The sequence below is a fragment of the Carcharhinus amblyrhynchos genome, unplaced genomic scaffold, assembly GCF_965287045.1.
Source record: "Carcharhinus amblyrhynchos unplaced genomic scaffold, sCarAmb.v2.hapA scaffold_41, whole genome shotgun sequence".
In the NCBI taxonomy this organism is placed as follows: domain Eukaryota; kingdom Metazoa; phylum Chordata; class Chondrichthyes; order Carcharhiniformes; family Carcharhinidae; genus Carcharhinus; species Carcharhinus amblyrhynchos.
In genome coordinates this window covers 3,684,555-3,707,542 of record NW_027649782.1, presented here as the reverse complement: position 1 = coordinate 3,707,542, position 22,988 = coordinate 3,684,555, and the positions used below count along the sequence as shown (strand labels likewise).

Below are 22,988 nucleotides of genomic sequence, written 5' to 3'. Positions count from 1 at the left end.
TAAAGTGCAGTTTGAGAGATAAAGTTCAGTTAGAGGTAAAGCTCAGTAAGAAGTTAGAGTTGCAACAGTTTATGTTTGAGTTGGTACTAGAAATGTTAAATAAAGAAATAATTGAATTATTGTCCTTATTTGTCTCATTCAATTGGAATGCTGAGAAGGTGTTTAAATTAAAGCTGTGTAACAAAACATTGGCTTTATTCTCTCTCCACAGATGCTGTCAGACCTGCTGAGATTTTCCAGTATTTTCTGTTTTTGTTTCAGATTCCAGCAGCTACACTAATTTGCCTTTGTTTTAAATGGAGGCTCCCTGGAACTGTACATGACCAGCAAAGGTTTCTGACTGTTTTATATATAGCAACAGTCACTGCTGTAACTTGCTGCACTCCAAAAACAGGTTTTATTTGAGATGATGGAATCTTAACTTTCTTCATAAAGATGTAAAGCATCAAACAGTGTTCTGAATCCACACAAATTGAAATAAAAGGTTGCAAAAGTGAAACTTGATTTGTTTGCCTAGAAATATTTAATGCCTTTAAAAGTGAACTTGGGGAGAAACTTCAGAAATCCTCTTCTCCTTTAGCAGTATCTTGATCCTAATTGTGTCCCTTTCATAAAGACATTCTGACCCTCTACACTTTCACCCCCTACCACAACAGTCTTACAGCTCTGTGTTTCCTCCTGAACAGAGGCCCATTCACACACCACCACCTTCTCAGCTGAACTTGTTCTTCATCGATCAACTTCTATATTTCCTTTCCTTCCACATGACAGGTATTGTAATGGGAGACGTTTTGTGATCTGGACCTTTTCATGGGCGCATGGTGCGTTGTTTGCCCCAGTCCTATTTAATTCCCCTCCATTAGTATTTGTGATGTATTGATGACTGTCAAGTTCCCTCCCCTTTCATTGGGAATAGGGGATTTAATTAATTTTGTTTCTAATTTATACCTCTCCCTCACTTTCTCATATCTGCCTTCACTTCTTCCCTTCCTCCACTTCTGTAACTTCCTTCTGGCGTTTAAATGATAAACCAATATCCACAGCAAGCTCAGAAAGTCCCAATTACCTTGACTACAACTGCTCCCCCAACTTCCTGTAATGACTTTATTATCCCAGTATTTTTACCTCCATCTCAACTGCCCTGACATTGCTCGCTTGCATGTCAGCACTTTTGCTGTGTTTCCCTATTTCCCCAACTGTGGATCCCCCCTTCACTGTGATTCACAGAACCTTGGCTCTTTTGTCCCATTTCCTACATTTGTACCCTCATCCCTTTCCCTCCCTCCCAGAATCACACTAGACTTTCCTTTGACCTTGCCTTCTGCCCCAATAGTGTCAGGGGAGGGAATCTATGCGTGGAGCCAGAGGAAATGGGCAAGGTATTAAATGAAAACTTTGCATCAGTATTCACCAAATAGAAGGATTTGGTGGATGACGAATCTGGGGAAGAGTGTGTAGATTGTTTGAGTTGTGTTGAGATCAAAAAGGAAGTGGTTTTGGGGTTCTTGAGAAACATTAAGGTAGACAAGTCCCTGGGGCCTGATGGGATATACCCCAGAATACTGAGAGGGGCAAGGGAGGAAATTGTTGGGGCTTTGAGAGTAATCTTTGTATCCTTACTGGCTACAGAGGAGGTCCCAGAGGATTGGAGAATAGCCAATGTTGTTCCTTTGTTTAAGAGGGGTAGCAAGAATAATCCAGGTAATTACAGGCTGGTGAGCCTTACGTCAGTGGTAGGGAAATTATTGGAGAGGATTCTTCGAGAAAGGATTTGCTCCTGCTTGGAAATAAGTGGACATAGAAACCATAGAAAATTACAGCTCAGAAACAGGCCTTTTGGCCCTTCTTGTCTGTGCCAAACCATTTTTTGCCTAGTCCCACTGACCTGCACTTGGACCCTATCCCTCCACACCCCTCTCATCCCATGAACCCATCCAAGTTTTTCTTAAATGTTAAAAGTGACCCCACATTTACCACTTTATCCGGCAGCTCATTCCACACTCCCACCACTCTCTGCGTGAAGAAGTCCCCCCTAATATTCCCTTTAAACTTCTCTCCTTTTACCCTTAACTCATGCCCTCTGGTTTCTTTCTCCCTTAGCCTCAGTGGACATATTAGCAAGAGGCCACATGGTTTTGTGAAGGGGAGGTCGTGTCTCACGAACTTGATCGAGTTTTTCGAGGAAGTGATGAAGATAATTGATGAGAGTTGAGCAGTGGATGTTGTCTACATGGACTTCAGTAAGGCCTTTGACAAGGTTCCTCATGGCAGGCTGGTGGAGAAGGTAAAGTTGCATGGAATCAGAGGTGAGCTGGCAAGGTGGATACAGAACTGGCTTGGTCATAGAAGACAGAGTAGCTGCGGAAGGGTGCATTTCTGGATGGAGGGCTGTGACAAGTGTTCTTCAGGGATCAGTGCTGGGACCTTTGGAGGAAAATGTAACTGGTATAGTGAGTTTGTGGGCCACACAAAGGTTGATGCTTTTGCAGATAGCAACGAGGAACAACAGAGGTTACAGCAGGATATAGATTGGTTGGAGACTTGGGCGGAGAGATGGCAGATGGAGTTTAATCTGGACAAATTTGAGGTAATGCATTTTGGAAGGTCTAATACAGATAGGAAATATACAGTAAATGGCAAAACCCTTAAGAGCATTGATAGACAGAGGGATCTGGGTGTACAGGTACACAGGTCACTGAAAGTGGCAATGCAGGTGGAGAAGGTAGTCAAGAAGACATGCGGCATGCTTGCCTTCATTGGCTGGGGCATTGAGTTTAAAAATGAGCAAATCATGTTATAGCTTTATAGAACGTTCGTTAGGCCACACTTGGAATATACTGTTCAATTCTGGTTGCCATACTACCAGAAGGATGTGGAGGCTTTGGAGGGGGTACAGAAAAGATTTACCAGGATGTTGCCTGGTATGGAGGGCATTAGCTATGAGGAAGAGGTTGGAGAAACCTGATCTCACTGGAACGACGAAGGTTGAGGGGCAACTTGATGGAAGTCTACGAGGGGCATGGATAGTCAGAAGCTTTTTCCCAGGGTGGGAGCGTCAATTACAAGGGGGCACAGGTTTAAGGTGCGAGGGACAAAGTTTAAAGGAGATGTACAAGGCGAGTTTTCTACCCAGATGGTGGTGCATGCTTGGAACTCGCTGCCGAGGGGGGTAGTGGAAAACAGATACAGTAGTGACTTTTAAGGAGTGTCTTGACAAATGTAAAAATAGGATGGGAATGGAGGGATATGGTCCCCAGAAGGGTAGGGGGTTTTAGTTCAGTCAGGCAGCATGTTTGGTGCAGGTCTGGAGGGCCAAAGTATCTGTTACTGTGCTGTAATTTTCTTTGTTCTTTGTTTGTGCCAAGTATGACTCCAACTAGTTGAGTTTTCTCCCTGATTCCCATTGACTCCAGTTTTGCTAGCGCTCTTTGATGTCATGTTTGCACCAAGGCTGTAATGAGGTGAGGAACCGAGTGGCTCTGCGGCCGGAGGATTGGAAAACGGCTAATGTTACGCCGTTGTTTAAGAAGGGTGCCAGGCAAAAGGCAGGGAATTATAGGCCGGTTAGTTTAACGTCTGTTGTAGGTAAAATGTTAGAATCCGTCATCAAGGAGGAAATAGCGAGGCATCTTGAGAGGAATTGCTTGATAGAGCAGACGCAGCACGGTTTTGTTAAAGGGAAGTCGTGTCTGACAAATTTACTGGAGTTCTATAAGGATGTGTCTAGAGCGGTGGATAGAGGAGAGCCGGTGGATGTGGTCTTTCTTGATTTTCAGAAGGCGTTTGACAAGGTACCTCACAAGAGGTTATTGCAGAAGGTCAGGGGACATGGAGTTGGGGGTAGGGTGTTAGCATGGATAGAGGATTGGTTGTCAAATAGGAGGCAGAGAGTGGGGGTCAATGGGTGCTATTCGGATTGGCGGATGGTGACTAGTGGAGTGCCCCAGGAGTCGGTGCTGGGGCCTCAGCTATTTACCATTTATATAGATGATCTGGAGGAGGGAACCGAGTGTAGGGTGTCGAAATTTGCTGATGACACCAAGATTGGGGGAACGGCAAATTGTGCGGAGGGTCTACAGAAGGATCTAGATAGGCTGGGTGAATGGGCCAGGAAATGGCAAATGGAATTTAATGTTGGCAAGTGCGAGGTGGTCCACTTTGGTAGGAATAATGGTAGGAAGGATTATTACTTACGTGGCGAAAAACTGCAGCAGGCGACGGTGCAGAGGGACCTCGGGGTCCTTGTGCACGAGTCGCAAAAACCCAGCTTGCAGGTGCAGCAGGTGGTCAGGAAGGCGAATGGGATGCTGGCCTTCATAGCGAGGGGGATTGAATATAAAAGTAGGGAGGTCTTGCTGCGGTTGTATAGGGCATTGGTGAGGCCGCAGCTGGAGTACTGCATGCAGTTTTGGGCGCCGTACTTACGCAAGGATATTTTGGCCTTGGAGGGAGTGCAGAGGAGGTTTACTAGGCTGATGCCACAGTTGAGGGGGTTGAGCTATGAGGAGAGGCTGAATAAACTAGGCTTGTACTCGTTAGAGTTTAGAAGAATGAGGGGAGATCTCATTGAGACATATAAGATGATGAATGGGATGGATAGGATAGAGGCGGAGAGACTCTTCCCGCTCAGAAAGGACAGTAGGACTAGGGGGCACAGCCTCAAGATAAAGGAGGGGAGGTTTAGAACGGAGTTGAGGAGGAACTTCTTCACTCAAAGGGTGGTGCATCTCTGGAATTCTCTGCCCGTTGAAGTGGTGGAGGCTGCCTCGCTAAATATTTTTAAGACGTGGGTTGATGGGTTTTTGATAAGCGAGGGGATTAAGGGTTATGGGGAGAGGGCGGGAATGTGGAACTGAGCCACGACAGATCAGCCATGATCTTATTGAATGGCGGGGCAGGCTCGAAGGGCTGGATGGCCTACTCCTGCTCCTATTTCTTATGTTCTTATGTTCTTATCCCAAGCTGGTTGTTGTGGAGTTTTTGCCCCTTGATAGCTTGGTTGATGACTCATTCCGTTGTTTTGCTGGTGATCGAGAGTGGACTAATGGGACAGTAAATGACCATGTTGGATTTTTCCCAGTTTTGTGGACAGGACATGACTGGACTATTTTCCACTCTGGGTAGATAGCAGTGTTGTAGCTGTAATAGGACAGCTTGGTTAGGCGAACAGCAAGTTGTAGAGTATAAATCTTTAGTATTATTGCAGCCTCCTCTTCACTCAGGAAACTGAATGCAGATTGTCAGATTTCTTAACGACAGACCTCCATTCAGTTAAGTAGCGTGACCCTGAACTTCCAGTTGCTTGCCTTTTAATTCTCTGTTCCCTCTCTAAGAGTCTCACAACACTCACCAGATGAAGGAGCAGCGCTCCAAAAGCTTGTGATACCAAATAAACATGTTGGACTTTAACATGGTGTTGTAAGATTTCTGACTGTGCCCACCCCAGTCCAACGCCGGCATCTCCACATCACACTCTCTCTGTCCTCAACTTCCTTCACTGTTCCAATACGCTGCTCCAATGAACTTCAATGGGAACTGGAGAAACATTGTCTTATCATTCTATTAGGCACTTTACACGTGTTCCAACCACTACAGCCTATGTTTCTGCTGTTGTCATTTACTGCTACTCTTGACTTTTGTTCCTTAAATTGTACCATTGACATCTTTTTTCCTGTACCATTATCTCTTCTGGCATCTAATTTTTCCTACCTTCCCTCCTAACATTAACCTTTCCTTTTGTTCTTCTCTTCCCACTCCACCCTGGTTTCACCCTGTCTACTCCCTACCCCCCCAAAACCTTGTTTCACCTCCTCTATTCCACACATCCCCACCCTGCTGCCTGCTTTCACCTCCTCTATTTCTCGCCTCCCCCGCCCATGGCCTGGTTTTACCCCCTCTATTTGCTTCAAACCTGTTAAATCTGTAAAGTTTATCCTGAAATTTCAATTCAGTTTCTCCATCTCAGACCCGCTGAGCACTTCCACCAGCTGTAGTATTTCCTGTGTGTGTATCCTTCATTTTATTCCTCTTAGCTCTGAAGTACCCTGAGCATATTATGACTTATTTTATCTTCAGTGATGTTCTTAACACGTGGCAATAAATTACATCAGCAATAAAACAATTCTCAGCCCTGGGGAAATCACGGTTCAGTACTGTGGAAACTCCTTAGACTAAATCTAGCAAACAGTAAATTGCACTCTTGTTTTACTCACTGGAGCTGGCCCTGTGTATTTATTCATGTAACAAAGACATGGTGAAATCGTGGCTAATAATCGCAATTAAATATAATACAGTGTGTCTGTGTGACTACAATTGTAGTTAATGTGATGTCTCATGTCCCAGATCACATGATTACCCTTTACACTGAGCATCTGCAGACACACGTAAGCTCAACAGAAGATGTCAACAACTTAAGCAGAAGCGGCCTCTAATTGGTTACAAATTATTGATGATGTGGAGATGCTGGCGTTGGACTGGGGTAAACACAGTAAGAAGTCTCACAACATCAGGTTAAAGTCCAACAGGTTTATTTGGTAGCATGAGCTTTCGGAGCGCTGATTGTTGTGAGACTTCTCACATATTATTGAATACTTGTTTGTGAAAGGAGTGATTGAATATCTGCGCCAATGATTTTATAAAATCACGAAAGGAAATGTCTTGCTGTGTCAGCCAAACTTCCCGATTAGATTACTGGTAGTAGTGAAATATAGCACCCAAAACACCAATCACATTGTTCTCCTGTTAATTATCTTGGAATCACTAGATGTTTGAGAAGCAGCTGGATTTTCCTCAGTGGTGAATTTCTTACTGTGCACCAGAACTACACAACCAGCCCAACAAATCCCATTGCGTCTGTGTTAAATAGGCTGGTTCCCAGTATTATTTGTTCCCTCTATGGGAATCTGTCTTGCGCTGATGGTGGGATAGAATTTAGTGCAGTAACTGGCGGAGTTTCACTAGAATGATAGCAAGAGGCCAAGATAAATAAACTGGGCTTGTATTCCTTTGAGGGATTGGCTAACAAATATTTTTTTAAATTATAATAGAATTCAACAGAATTAAATGTAGATTGAATGACTGTTTTGTGGAGCATTTCCATTCTGTTCTTTGGTGGAGAGGCAATGGCTTAGTGGTATTATCACTAGATTATTAATCCAGAACCCGACTAATATTCTGGGGACCTGGGTTCAAATCCTGCCACGGTAGATGGTGGGATTTGAATTCACTTTTTTTAAAAAATCTGGAATTAAGAATTTACTGATGATCATGAAACTGTTATTGATTGTTAGAAAAACCCATCTGGTTCACTAATGCCCTTTAGGGAAGGAAATCTGCTGTCCTTACCCAGTCTGGCCTACATGGGACTCCAGAGCCACAGCAATGTGGTGGACTCTCAACTGCTCTCCAAGGGAACTAGGGTTGGGCAATAAATGCTGGCCCAGCCTGTGAATGAATCAAAAAAGACAAAGACCCCAAGCTATCAGTCACCTACCATTTTATAACAAAAGTAAATTACTGCAGGTGCTGGAATCTGAAACAAAAACAGAAAATGCTTGAAAATCTCAGCAGGTCTGACAGCATCTGTGGAGAGAGAACAGGGCCAATGTTTTGAGTCTGGATGACCCTTCATCAGAGCTCTCAGTCACCTTTCATTTTATCTTGCCCCCAAGCTGACCTTGCTGCGTTCTACTGATGCATTGTACTGATGATCATGAACATAAGGAATAGCTGCTCATTTATTGGTGAGGCACTTTGTAAACTTCCACCTTCAACATTCAGTTCAACAATTTTACACCTCACCCTCTGCCTACTTCCCAAAATCCACTAAAAGGACTATCTGGTCGGTCTATTGATTCAGCATGCTCCTACCCCACTGAACATATTTCCTCTTACCTGGATTCCATCCTCACTCCCCTGGTCCACTCCCTCCCCACCTACATCCGGGATTGCTCTGATCCCTTGCATCATATTGACAGCTTCCAGTTCACAGCCCCTAACTGCCTCCTATTAAGAACGAACAAAGAACAATACAGCACAGGAACAGGCCCTTTGGCCCTCCAAGCCTGCACTGCTCGTGCGCCCAGCTAGACCATTCATTTGTATCCCTCTATTCTCAGTCTGTTCATGTGGCTATATAGATAAGTCTTAAATGATTCCAGCATGTCCACCTCAACCACCTTGCTTGGCAGTGCATTCCAGGCCCCCACCACCCTCTGTGTAAAATACACCACGAATATGCAATCTCTCTCCACCTCCATCCCATACCAGGGCAGCCCGAGTGCTCTTCTCTTCTTTCTTGAAAAGAGGCCTGAGTAATTCCCATCCACCACCACTCTCTTCTGCCTGGCTGAACTCATTCTATCTCTCAACAAATTCTCCTTTAACTCATCCCATCTTCTTCAAATCAAAGGAGGAGCAATGTTTAGCATGGGTCCTAGCTACACTTGTCTTTTTATGGGGCATGTGGAACATTCCTTGTTCCAAGCCTAACCAGGTTCCCTCCCACAACTCTCTTACCGGTACATCAATAACTATTTTGGTGCCGCTTCATGCTCTTGTCCAGATCTGGAAAAATTCATCAACATCACTTACAGTTTCCACGCCTCCATCACCTTCATCTGATCAATCTCAGACACATCCCTTCCTTTCCTTGAACTTTCTGTCTCCATTTCCAGCAATAGACTATCTACCAATATCCAATACATGCCCACTGACTCCCACAGCTAACTGGACTACAGCTCTTCACACCCACGTACTGTAAGGACTCCATCCTTTTCTCTCAGCTTCTTCACCTCCATTACATTTGTTCCAATGATGCCACCTTCCAAGGTGATAGTTCTAATATGTGCTCCTTTTTCCTCAACCGTGGATTCCCATCTACAGTTATGCAGAGTTATTGATAGGGCCCTCAACAGCACGCGGTCCATCGTCCGCACTCTGGCCCTCACACGCTCCCCTTCCTCCCAGAACTAGGATAGAGTCCCCCTTGCTCTCACATTTCACCCCACCAGCCTCCGCATGTAAAGCATAATCCTACGCTATTTTTGCCAACTCCAGTGTGATACCACCACCAAACACATCTTCCCTTCACTCCCTCTGTCAGCATTCTGCAGAGACTGTTCCATCTGGGACAACCAAGTCCACCCCTCCACAATACCCAACACCTCTGCCTTCACCCATGGCACCATCCCATGCAATCGCAGGAGGTATAACTCCTGTCCTTTTATCTCGTCCATTCTTACCATCCAAAGTCCAAAACATTCATTCCAGGTTAAGCAGGGTTTCACTTGCACCTCTTTCAATTTGGTCTATTGCATTCGTTGCTCCCAATGTGGACTCCTCTATATCCTAAATAGAGTTAATGTTTCAGACTGAAGCTTCTTCTGGGAGAAAGTCAGAAATGTCATAGGTTTTAAACAAGTGATAGGAGAACAGGAAAAAATACAGAATAAAGACTTGGTGGCAGGCTGGAAAATTGGAGAGATGAAATGACAAAAAGATTCCTGGTACAAGGACAAAGGAAGTGGTAATGGGACAAGTAAAGAAACAAAAGATTGTGGGCCGAAGGGCCTGTTTGTGCTATAGTTTTTCTAAAAGATGTGACTTGGGAACAAAAAGAATGCTGGAAAATCTCAGCATGAGTTGCAGCATCTGTAAGGAGAGAAAAGAGCTGCCGTTTCAAATCCAGATGACCCTTTGTCAAAGCTAAAGGGTATAGAAAGTGGGAGATATTTATACTGCAAGAGGAGGGAATGAGGGATGAGTCATAGCCACAAAATAAAGGGGAAAGGCTGGAAGTGGCAGTCCATAGAGGGAATAAAGTGTGTGAATGGCCAAATGGATTTGAACACAAGGATATAATGTTTTCCTAATATTTGCCCAATAAAGTTGGTGAGCAGCAGGTGCCAATAAAGGTACAGGATTACAATGATGTGGTGAAAGCAGCAAACTGGCTTAAAATAGGATTGATTACCAAATATTTCCAAATACAAGGTGTTCATGAATGATTAAGAAGGAAAGAAGTGGGGGGAGGGGGTTGTGGGGGGAACTGTGATAGCATTGATTAACGAGGATATTGCAATGCTGGAGAGACAGGATGTCCTCGAAATGTCAAGGATAAATTTGCTGATTTTGGTTTGTGTTCTCCCCATGGGAATCGTAACACTGTTCATTTCATTCTGTTTTCCTGAAGCCAGTTAAGATCCTCCTCATTGTTTATTACTTTTCTAAGCTTTTTGCTAAATTTCACTAATATTTTTGAAAATCTGCATTGACCAGATGGAGTTTGTTTGTTTCACCCTCTCATCCAAAAGGAGGACATGGGTCAAACACTTCTTTGAACAGTATCCAAGCTGATGTAAAAAAAATGCAACAAAGTTGATTAAATTAAACTTTAAATCTTTGTATGATGAACTTTACTTAATGTTCCTCAAGTCTTCAAATCTCCAAACTGAGTGCAAACAGGTGGTTATCTATCCTGGATGTTCACACTTCTTCAATAAACAATCATAAAATGACAAGCAAGAAGAAGAAGAATTTGTCCTGATGATGATGACAGGTTGTTGAAGACCATGGCTGAAGACCAAGGGTGGCAGAGTGATTAGCACTGTCACCTCACAGCTCCAAGAGACCCAGGTTTGATTCTGACCTCGGGTCACTGTGTGGAGTCTGCACATTTTCCCCATGTCTGAGTGTGTTTCCTCCGAGCGCTCCAGTTTTCTCCCACAGTTCGAAAAACAAGCTGGTTAGATGGATCATGATAAATGTGTGGGGTTATGGGGATAGAGTGGGGGGGACATGGATACGATGCTCTTTCATTGAGTTGGTGCAGACTTGATGGGCCAATTGGTGTCCTTCTGCACTGTAGGGGTTCTGTGATTCTGGGGAGGGCTTGTCTCGGTTGGCATGATCTTGGTGACTGAAAAAATGGATTTTTGATCTGCAGACTCCTGAGCAGTTTTGGCAGAGGGATTCCTGATTGAGAGAGCCCCTGGTATAAGCAGCCTTCTTTGTCATCTGTACCTTTCTTCAGCAGTCCGGTTTCCATTTGCTTTCCTGCTTTTTCGTGTGCCATCTATCTCTGTCAGAGAGTTTCAGTTAGTCTTTGAAGGTTTTTCTAAGGTGCGTTGCCGCCTCACTTCCTGGAGCACAGTTCACCATAAAGCATGGCTTTTATCATTCCAGGATCTTGCATGTCCAACGCTCAGGAGAATGCTTTCAATGCTGTGAGGATAGACTCTGCTGATGACTTCATTTATTGGGATGCAGTCTGGTCTCTTGACGTTCTGATGGATTGAAGACAGTGTTGATGGAAGTGCCACATTTCAGGATCCATGATTCTGACCCACACAAAATAGTGATGAAGACACCACTCTGTATACTGGAGTGTAAACTCTCTTCAAAGGAGTTTCCATGGGATCATAGCCACAGCTCCATGTGAAGACCATCTCATTTACGTGCTCAGTGAGGACAGGTAGGGAGGCAATCTTGCCTCTGGGTGCCTCGTTCAATGAACTCATTTACCCTAAACTGCATTTAAACAGCAACTATCTTACAACACCTGGCTGAATTTGACCACAAACTCATCCTCAAGTGACTGAAATGGATAGGATTAGAGAGGACAGCTTGTAGGCAATGGAAGCAGATACGATAGTGACTTTCAGCAAGCTTCTTGACAAATACACGAGTAGGCTGGGAATAGAGGGATATGGTCCCTGAAATGATAGGGGTTTTGGTTAAGTTGGGTAGCATGGTGGGTGCAGGCTCGGAGGGCCAAAGGGCCTGTTCCTGTGCTGTAATTTACTTTGCTCTTTGCTCTGGAAACATTAACTGAAGGTAGGTTTAAAGGGGAGGTCCAAAATGTAACATGGGTTCCTGGATACTTTTCACAAACAGGAATTTGGTAATAATCACAGACTCTGCTTGAGTGATATTGTGTGAGCTAAATATTGGAGTGGACTAACTCTTCTTTATGGTCCCTCTCTCACAGTCCTGTCGAGCTGACAATGGAGACCAGTGGATAGCTTCAGGCTTCCCCTGACTGTATCATTGGCCATGAGATGGAGCTTGGTTTTGGGCTTCATTATGTTTGATTGAAGAGTGTGTGGGGCAGTTGTTATTCCTGCTTCTGCCTCAGCTGGAAGACACTCTTTCTCCAAATCAAACAGTCCCAGACAGGAGTTTGTGTCTGACTCCAGTAAACAAAGTGGTCCAAAGCTGCAGTGCCCCAGGGCTTTGCAATTGGCCCCTCCTTTAGTTTGGGGTTTGTTCGGTTAAATGGCACCAAGCTGACAGCAATTTGTGCCTCTCCAGAGCCGCACCCAGGCACAGTGCGTCACATCCTCCACAGGGTGAGCTGATGTATATTAGGAACTGCACCTTCCCATTCTTACGTTTAGTTACTGCATTGTTTGGGAAAATATTTTACCTTTCTAATAGTGTAAACTGCACCCAGATAAAGGAAAGGAATAATGAGATGACTGCTCTGAGATGTGTACGGATATTTTACCGTGAACATTAGAGCAGCGAGCGAGGTTTAAAATCCTGGATGATATTACAGGCTGCCTTAAGAAGCCTTTGACAATCCATCATCTCCATTCCTCTCCCTCCGAGATCCGGTACTGTTCTACATGACAATTCTTACTTCGTTTTTTTATATATATAAAAAAAGTAAATATAAAGTTTGGTGCCTGTAGCTGATAATTAAGAAATTCCACCTTCCCGTTCAGGACACGGGGATAATTTGGACAAGTGAAATTGCTGAGAAAGTGCAATCATCATTTACACTTAGAGTGAATGCAGGGGGCTGCCCAATTTCTACACCCAGTTCGCGGGGCTGCTGACGCCTGGGGTGGAAGATGAGACTCTGTGTCTGTGTGTGTGTTTTAAATTGAGAAGCCTCTGCCAAGCTGGAGAATTATTATTCCGGGGTGACCATGCAACAGGCGACAGGGAAGTGTGAGCTATTGCCATGGAGGTGGACACTCCGAACCAGTGACAAATGTGGAGAAAGAGAGAAAAGCAGCGTTAAGAAGTTCCAGGGCAGGTAGAGCACAGGTTAGATACAGGGTAAAGCTCTCTTTGTGCTGCCGTATAATAGTCAGCAATTGGGCTCTTTCCATGGATGCTCCAGTATTTTATATTCCACTTTGCTTGTAACGTTGTGCTTAGTGAAACAGAGTCTGTCAGAGCAGAATTATATGTCATAAACTGGGAGAATGAACTGAGCTTTTCACCAGCTACCTGACTGGTAAGGATGGATTCTGCCTTCTGGGCTTTGGCAAGGTCGTTATTGACAGCCTTTTACAACCCCAGTTGGCTAGTCTGTGTGTGTGTGTGTGTAATGAATGTGTGTTAGTTTCTAGGCAGTTCACACCCATAAATAAAGCTCAAATGATTCATTTCAGCCAGGGACCCAGGTTCAATTCTGGCCTCGGGTCATTGTGTGGAGTTCACACATTCTCCCCATGTCTGCGTGGGTTTCCTCCGGGTGCTCCGGTTTCCCCTCTCAGTCCGTAGATGTGTGGATTAGGTTGATTGACCATGCTAAGTTCCTTCTCTGTGTCAGGGGATTAGCGAGGTAAATATGTGGGGAGTACAGGAATAGGGCCTGGGTGGGATTGTGGTCCGTGCAGGCCCTACTCCTGTAACCGCACACGTTTGCCCTGCAAGTCCTACCCATCCATTTTAGCATGGCTAATCCACCTAACCCGCACATCTTTAGACTGTGGGAGGAAAATGGAACACCCAGAGGAAACCCACGCAGACACAGGGAGAATGTGCAAACTCCACACAGACAGTGACTCAAACCAGGTCCCTGGCACTGTGAGACAGCAATGCTTGCCACTGTGCCACCTCTGCATGATTGCAGAGCACCCAGAATAGTATAGAACAGTGCAGCAGATAGGATGAAGTCTTTCCAATTATGCTTAGATGCTGAAAGCCTAAAAATTGTCATGAGTGACCCAAAGGTGGATTAAGTATAGCAGGAGGCTATTCTGCCCCCTTAACCTGTGCTGCCGTTGAATTACATTATTATTGATGTGCACTTTAGCACTCTCTGTCTGCCTTTGCTCTGTACCACTTGACTCCTTTCCTGACAAAATTCCATCTATCTCTGAGTGGAAAGCTTTTCATCCCACAACCTATTTTGGGGGAGATTGTTGCAGATTTCTGCTAGTCCTTGTGAGGAACATGTGTTTGTCAATTTTGTTCCTAAACGGCCTAGCTGCATTTTTAGGGTTATGCCCATTCCTGAAATTTCCCTCAATTCACTCCCTCAAATCTCCTTGTCGTTTAACTGTGCTACATGACAATTCTTACCTTCGTTTTTTTTAATATAAAAAAGTAAATATAAAGTTTGGTGCCTGTAGCTGATAATTAAGAAATTCCACCTTCCCGCTCAGGATATGGGGACAATTTGGACAAGTGAAATTGCTGAGAAAGTGCAACTTTGGGGCGTCAGGAAAAAGCCTGTTGCATGTTTTGTAGCTGATTTCCACAATTCCGATGGTTAGATTGGGATAATCCTAGCGCTATCCTGGTGTATGCAATCTGTTCGAACAATTTTACACATTCAGGCCTGGTGTCATTCTGGTGAATCAGGTCAAAATCTGAGCCCCTGACTAACACTCTACAACTGCAGACTGAGATAAAGATGCACATTCCATTTACTTTTTCATTTCCTTCTGTACTGATACACCAGCTTTTAATATTTTCCGTTTGCGTGTATCCTAACTTAATGCAGTGTTTGTAGTTTACACTGTTATCTATTGCCTCATCCAAGTTATTACTATATAGTGAAAAGCTGTGACATCTGCCAATCAGAGTTGATTCTCTCTCTCTTCATTGATCTTTAAAAAGTATTTTTTATGGGATGTGCGTGTCACTGGCAAGGCCAGCATTTGTTGCCCATTGCTAATTGCCCTTGATCTGAATGGTTTAGAATCATAGAATCCCCACAGTGCAGAAGGAGGCCATTTGACCCATTGATTCTACATCACCAACAATCCCATCCAAGCCCTATCCCCTTGACCCCATGTATTTACCCTAGCTAGATTCCTTGACACTAAGCAGCAATTTAGCATGGCCAATCTACCTAACCCATACGTCTTTGGAGTGTGGGAGGAAACCAGAGCATCTGGAAGGAACTCATGCAGACACGGGGAGAACATGCAGGCTCTGCGCGGACAGTGACCCGAGGCTGGAATTTGGCTCTAGTCCCTGGTGCTGTGAGGCAGCAGTGCCAACTGCTGTGCCACCCTGGTTTGCTAGGCTATTTCAGAGGGCAGTTAAGAGTCAACCACATTGCTATGGATCTGGAGTCACATATAGGCCAGGCCAGGTAAGTTCAGCAGATTTCCTCCCGTAAAGAACACAGTGAAACCAAATCTTCTTTTTAATCACAATTGCGTGGTCACCAGTACACTGGTTTCTAATTGTAAATGTTATTAATTAAATTTAAATTAAGCTGCCATGCCAAGTAGAGAGTATTCCACCATGCTCATGACTCATGCCTTGTCGATGGTGGACAGGCTTTGGGGAGTCAGGAAAAAGGGAAAAAGGCTGTTTCGTGTTTTGTACCTGATTTCCACAATTCTGATGTTTCCAGTTACAGATGCTTGACAGAATGGTGACGGGTTTAGGCCATAGCTGTCACATTGGAAAACATCATTGAGTGAACTTGGGCTCAGCAGCAACCATTTATTGAGCAGCATGATCCCAGAGTTTAAGAAGCGGTGTTCAGGGCACATTTCCACAAGTAATACGCCAGATTGGTAATGGGGTTAAGTTTGTACAATCCCATGTTTGCCAACAACATGCAGAGGAGGCAAATCCTGACACCAGTTAGTGGGCAATACTGGTTTGATGTCAGCATTGCCATTTTGGAACTCTACACTCCAGTTGGTGCCTGCTCCCTTTGTCCTCACGCTGCTGAATCTGATCTTAGCAGAAAATCCACGGCCCATCTAAAGATTCTCCAACTACCCACAGGAGGTTTATTTCCTCTGCTTGTTGCTGAAATTCTGCTAGATTTGGGTGCTGCCAGTGGTTGAAGTTTCAATAATTCACAGGGCTGTTTGGTGCTAAGTTTCTTTTAGGGTGACTTAAAGTTTGTGCAGAAACCGGTTTCTTTCAGACAAAGGTGACTGGGTTATGCTTCTTCTTGGCAATGACCATGAGTGGGAGAATGAAGAGATATCGGGAGAGCGGAACTAGCTACAAAAGAGGGAGAGGGAGCAGGAGGACAATCAGCAGAGTGTCATACCTGCAGAGAGTGTTTAGGGAGCAGAACTGTAGAAGAATAGATAGCAGGTGTGCTTTGATGGTCGGGAAACCCCTTTACACACTAATATTCAGAATGGCAATGGTATTAGTCTGAGCACCCACTGCAGCACCGATGCTGAGATACTGGACAGCCCGCGTTGGGGAGGATGTGCTCCAAGCTCTGCCTTGATGTCCTGTCACAAATTGGATGTGCCATCTTCATGCTCTTTGAACATTGGCTTTCAGGCAGGCTTTCCAGTGTAAGAGGCATGTGGTCGTGTATACTTGTCAGCCTCCCCCTGTAGCATGGCCCATCACAGTCATCACCTGAATCCGCTGGTGTCTCCCTGACCTCTAATGAGGTGGAGTCTGCGTTATCCTCTTCCATCTTCCCAGCATCTCACTTGTGTGTGACTGTGGCCACTTGTGACTATGAGGATGTTGATTCACCTTCATGCAGTCCTGCTCTTCCTGCATTCCCCGGGCAGGTTGCAGTTCTTGGACTGCTGAAAGGAAATGGGAAGAAGGGTGGGTTGGCGGCGAGGGGAGGGGAAGATGGGTTGGCAGCAAGGGGAGGGGAGGATGGGGTGGCTGCGAGGGGAGGGAAGGATGGGGTGGCGGTGAGGGGAGGGAGGAAGGTGTGAGTTTGCATCATCTGCCACTTTGGAATCAGGAGAGCTTGTGGCATGTGAAGTGGAGGATTTGATATTTCCCATCATTCAGTACACTGATTGTGGGCTGGTTACTCACTTATTGCAATCCCTGCTTGTTTTCAGGGCTAACTAATTTAGCCCCTCCTTGGTGTTCGATGCATTTATCTGTCCACGCCCTATTGTGTGGGATTCACTGGGAGCCAGCTTAATTGTTGTTTTGAAGTTGCCCAGGTTTCGGTTGAGATGCAACCATGTCTTTCATCACGATTCTGCCTTTTCATTTAGATTAGAATCCCAACAGCACAGAAAGAGACCATTCGGCCCTTTGAGTCAGCACTGACTCTCTGAAAGAGCATTCTACCCAGGCCTCCTCTCCACTGCCTGCTATCCCTGTAACCCCACACATAATCCATCTGACCTACACGTTTGTCAGTGAAACTGCTGTGTGGGTCCTGCCATTACCACAATGAGTTCAAGTTTCTCCACCTCCATCAAGCTTCCATTGCTTTCCTAGAATTCTGTCTTTGATTATGGAATTCTGCTCTTTGGAATGCTTTTCCGATCTATACATCCCCTTCTCTGTAATTCTTTCTTTGGACAGGAATCCCACATTTTAACACGGTTACTCAGCGTGCTCAGCCTTTTGTGAAACCACAGCTTCACCACCGCCTCCCCGTTTCCCATTTCTTTTTTCTTGCAGCCCCTTTATTGCGAGTTCACGAGGGAAGATCAGTAAGTGGAAGAGGCAATGAGTGGGAGGGTCGGAGGAGAGAAATGGCAGCTTGAAGAGTGGTGAGGAAGAGGTGAGTGAGGCGGTCCGAATGGGGATTTTTGGGCTGGTCAGGTGCAAGGCAGCCAATAGATTTTTAATGTCAAAATGACAAGTCAGGAATGTAGCCCACTCCATTACATTGTTTTACTGGGAAAGTGATTTTGGTTTAGCATGCTGCTGTTTTGGAACACAATAGGAGTTCTAAATGAGGGTTGGTTATACAATATCCAGCAATGTGATGTTTTGTTAGTATGGACTTTGACCATTCAGCCCATCGAGTCTGTGCTGACTTTGATAGAGCACCTTAGCCAGACGCTATCCTCATAATCCCATGTATTTACCCCGCTAATCTAAACATCTAGGGACACTAAGGGGTAATTACATGCACTAATGCATTGATTCAGTCTCGATAATAGAAGATAAGCAAAGGGAAAACTGATGTCTCTACCCACTTGATATCTAATAATTCCACTTATTTGAAATGGCCTAGAAATATTTACATTTTATCACAGGTTATTTAAAAAATGCTATAGTTTTCTGACCCCCTGCCCTTCTGTGGCTTTACTGCCTTGCACTAAAATATCCACAAGATTTCTCAAACTGCTGCCATCATCACAGATGGTGCACTTTAGGTGCTGGGAGAATGTGAGAAGCAACATTTGTCACGAGTCAAGAAGTTTATCAGGTGTTGTTGTGAGTTGCTGCTTATATCATTAGCCTGGAGTTTCTGGTTCAGGGATGCTGCTGCTTGCTGCATTGTAAGACTTCCCAGATCAATAATGATGCAAGGTAACTACTTTTCTACACGTAGTCATTTGTTAGTTACAATCTTAGCAAAGTCAGAAGGTGACACATTGCATGGGATTTTCCAGCCATGTTTGCCCCAAGGCTGGACATTCCCACCTGAGGTCAACAGCCCTTTGCATGGTCTGCTTCCCGTGGTGGATTGGACAGCAAAGTTCCACCCATTATAAGAACACAAGAAATAGGAGCAGGAGTAGGCCATCGAGCCCCTCGAGCCTGCCCCACCATTCGATAAGATCATGGCTGATCTGAAGCGAATCAGTTCCACTTTCCCACTTTCTCCCCATAACCTTTAATTCCCTTGTCTATCAGAAATCTATCTACCTGTGACTTTAAATATATTTAACAAGGAAGCCTCCACCACTTCAATGGGCAGAGAATTCCAGAGATTCACCACCCTTTGAGAGAAGAAGTTCCTCCTCAACTCCGTTCTAAACTGCCCCCCCCTTACTTTGAGGCTGTGCCCTCGAGTTCTGCTATCCTGTCTAAGCAGAAAGAATGTCCCTACCTCATCTCGCGATACATTTTGAGACTGATGCCTTTAATAACAGAGCCCATGTTTTTAAGCTAAAATTCCAAAGTGAGACCACAAACTGTGGGGGACAAAGATATTCTATTCTTGTCACAGTCACTGAGCAGAGATAATCCGCTGTCGGAGGCAGTAAGTTTTGAGGTGTTCACACAAATCATAGTCTACTCTTGCAAAGGTGCCTCTTGTATGTGTTGCATGTGTCAATGCACCAGAAATCTCTGCAACCTTCATTTAATGTAACAACATTAAGCCAGGGCTTAGTTAGGGACCAGAAAACTTCACACAGGACCCTGAAAAACCATGCAAAAGAGGACCAGGAGAGTTCGCTGAATACCCAGGTGGTTGCAAAATTGAGCCTCGTTCTCTGTTTCTCTGAGGTTTCTTTGTTCCCCTGTAGCCTGGTGATGTTTAAAATGAGGAATTCTTATGTCGTGTACAGGGAAGGGGAAAAAGACTCTGTGTACCAGGATGTGGGTGAAAGTATAATTTCATGCCCTGATTGAGGGAGTAAAGGGCCAGCAGGTACCTCTTGGATACAGTTTAGAAAGTATTAGTGAGGGAGAGAATGTAGTCAGTTGTAACAACATTAAAAGATGTCTTGCAAAGCCTGATACACCAAGGTAACCCATGGATGGATTATTAGAAATTACAGATACTGTGGTTGATCATTAACTGATGATCATTGCAGGCACGATTTCATTGTTTGAACACATTTGTATAAAAGAATCTGACCGTGTCACTAAAGGTTTATTTGTCAAAGAAAAATAAAGACTTTGTTTCCTTTTTTTTATGAATCATTTTGTTTTATTTGCTATAAAGGGGAGGGGTTTCCTTATCAACCAGTTTTGCATTGACGCCTCACCCAAGAGGATTTGTTTTCTTAACATGACGCTGGGCTGCACACGTTTTCCCACTTTCTCCGGTGTTCTTTGCACCAGGTACATGGGAACAGGGCAATGTTAGCCAGCAAAAAGAGCAATCATAACCAATGAATCATAGAATCCTACAGTGCAGAAAGGGACCCTTTGGCGCATTGAGTCTGCACCAAATACAATCCCACTCCCATATCCCTACATATTATACCCGCTAATCCCTCTAACCTACGCATCCCTGGACACTAAGGGGCAATTTCTTAGCACGGCCAATCAACCTAACCCGCACATCTTTGGACATCAACGGGCAGGAAGCTGCAGTTTGTAAAAATATAACAATGATATGATTGTTGTTTCTTCCACATTCATTCAAACCATAAGGATGGCTCGGACTTCCCTGAAATGTACATGATAAAAAGTTGCAGCATGCTGCTGTGCAGAGGGACCTGAGTGTCCTTGTGTGTGAATGACAAGGAGTTGGTTTGCAAGTGCAGCAGGTTATGAAGAAGGCAAATGGAATTTTGTCCTTCATTGTTAGAGGAATGGAGTTTAAAACAGTGAGATTATGTTGCAGCTGGTGAGGCCACACCTGGAGTACTGTGTACAGTTTTGGTCTCCTTACTTGAGAAAGGATATACTGGCACAGGAGGGGGTGCAGAGGAGATTCACTAGGCTCATTCTGGAGTTGAGAAGGTTGGCTTATGAGGAGAGACTGAGTAGATTGGGACTAAACTCAGTGAAATTTAGAAGTATGAGGGGAAATCTTGTAGAAACATAGAAGATTATGAAGGGAATAGATAAGATAGAAGCAGGGAAGTTGTTTCCACTTGCAGGTGAAGCCAGAACTACGGGGCATGGCTTCAAAATAAGGGGGAGCAGATTAAGGACTGAGTTGAGGAGGAACTTCTTCACCCAAAGGGTTGTGAATCTGTGGAATTCCCTGCCCAGAGAAGCAGTTGAGGCTACCTCATTGAATGTTTTTAAGGCAAGGATAGATAAATTTTTGAACAGTAAAGGAACTAAGGGTTATGGTGAGCGGAAAGGTACGTGGAGCTGAGTCCACAAAAAGATCATTGAATGGCGGAGCAAGCTCGAGGGACCAAATGACTTGCTCCAGCTACTAGTTCTTGTGTTCATGTACTGTCCTACTGCCCCCGAAATGTGTTTTAACATAATGCCAAAAGCACACAGGAGAAACTTGTGTTTGTAACATGGTTCTTTCTCCCCACCTCCTTGTACAAGTTGTTGTTGTAAGTACTGTGTGCAGATTTGGGAAACTGTATGAAATAGAAATTGGTAGCGCGGAAAGAGAATGGTCTCGATTTACTAGGACTTGGCTAAAAGATACCAGGGGTGAGAAAAAGTGAATTTTCATTTGAACAAACAAGGCTAATCAAAAATGTTGGTGGTTGTTTATGTTATGTTCTTATGTTTGAACAGATAAAGAAGGACTGTTTTCTCTGCTTGTTGAAATCAGACTTGAGATTTAAAAGGTTTTATGTCACATCCTTGCCCAACCTGCTTGTTGTTGGTAGTCCTGATAACCTTGCATTTTGAGGCAGTTTTTCTCAGCAGTTCCCATTTTCAAATCACTTGCAAAGTTTGAAATTGTACTTCCAATCCCAAAGGTTAAATTACTTTTATTAATTATGAACAATTGATCCCAACAATGATCCTTGTAGACTTCACAGCTTCTGTAAGTCTGAACAATTCTCCTTTAATCCCTAATTTCTCTCCTGTTTTGCTGTCAGCTTGCTATTGTTCTACTACTAGTCCCTGTGCTGTACACACTGGAGTTGGTCTCAGGTCCACTCTGTGCTACCTTTCTCAAATGTCTTTTGAGACCTTAAATATATTACATTTGCTATGTTACCTGTGTCTGTGCTTGGCGGGAGGGAAGGGTGAAATGTGAACATGGGTTGAATGTTGAATACCTGGATTCACTTTTCAAAAAAACTCAAACCACTTGTAGCCACAATATACTGCAAATGTTCAGACCTTTCAGCACTGCTGGTTTCTCACGATATTTGACACATCAGCAGGGAGCTTATAAACAACACTGGCTACATACGGTGATCATTTTAAAAGACAGAAGTGCATTAATTTAATTTGTTGTCTGCATCCTAATGGCTGCAAGTACTATTTCACTCGTCGCACCTGGTTTACAGGGGGCTTGGCAGTTTTTACCCCCTCATACTTCTGTAGGTTTTGTTAAAATATTCAACTTTTTAATAACACAACACTCAGGAATTAGAGCCACAGGTACAGTTGATTTGATACAGTGTGAGGATGTTATGTGTGCACCATTTATGGAGTCATTTACTACACGGTGGTTATTTGCTACAGTTTGTATTTACCAGCCAGACCATAATAACAATATCATCAGATATCCTCTGGGAATGGGAGCTCCAGCACTGTATTAGTTCAAATCATAGCATGATTTGATTGTATAATATACTAGACTGTTTGGTTAGGTTTATTGTTCATTAAGTAGGATTGGTAAGAAAGAGTGTGCACTGAAGTCAATGGGCATTTATAGGTTCTGCTAATGAAGCCAGGGCTTAGTTAGGGACCAGAAAGCTTCGTACAGGTCCTTGAACCAGGAGAGTTCGCTGAATACCCAGGTGGTGGAAAAATTGAGCCTCGTTCTCTGGTGGCCCGAGGTTTCTTTATTCTACTATAGATTAGTGGAACTACAAAAGGTCATGAATGTAGCCCAATCCATCATGCAAACCAGCCTCCCATCCATCTACACTCCCCTCTGCCTCATAGCAGCCAGCATAATTAAGGACCCCATGCACCCAGGCCATTCTCTCTTCCATCTTCTTCCTTTGGGAAAATGATACAAAAATCTGAGGTCACGTACCAACCGACTCAAGAACAGCTTCTTCCCTGCTGCTATCAGACTCTTGAACCTTGCATTAAGTTGATCTTTCTCTAGCTATGGCTGTAACACTACATTCTGCACTCTCATTCCCTTCTCTATGAACGGTATGTTGTGTCTGTATAGCACACAAGAAACAATACTTTTCATTGTATGTTAATACACGTGACAATATTAAATCAAAGACTCGTGATTTTTAAAATGA

At 44.2% G+C, this 22,988-nt stretch overlaps 1 protein-coding gene across 3 annotated transcripts in view; it reads left to right on the top strand.

Annotated features, from left to right (window-relative positions):
- Positions 1-11,392: 11,392 nt before the first annotated feature.
- LOC145335781 (tyrosine-protein kinase STYK1) overlaps positions 11,393-22,988 on the top strand; it is a 49,779-nt gene continuing 38,183 nt past the window's right edge. Inside the window, exon 1 of one of the 3 annotated variants that reach the window (XM_080181510.1) lies at positions 11,393-11,473. The gene's annotated coding sequence lies outside the window, so the exon portion shown is untranslated. Of the gene's footprint in view, positions 11,474-12,410; positions 12,618-17,655; positions 17,723-22,988 lie in introns of those variants that run through there. The other 2 variants (XM_080181509.1, XM_080181511.1) reach the window with 2 other exon arrangements.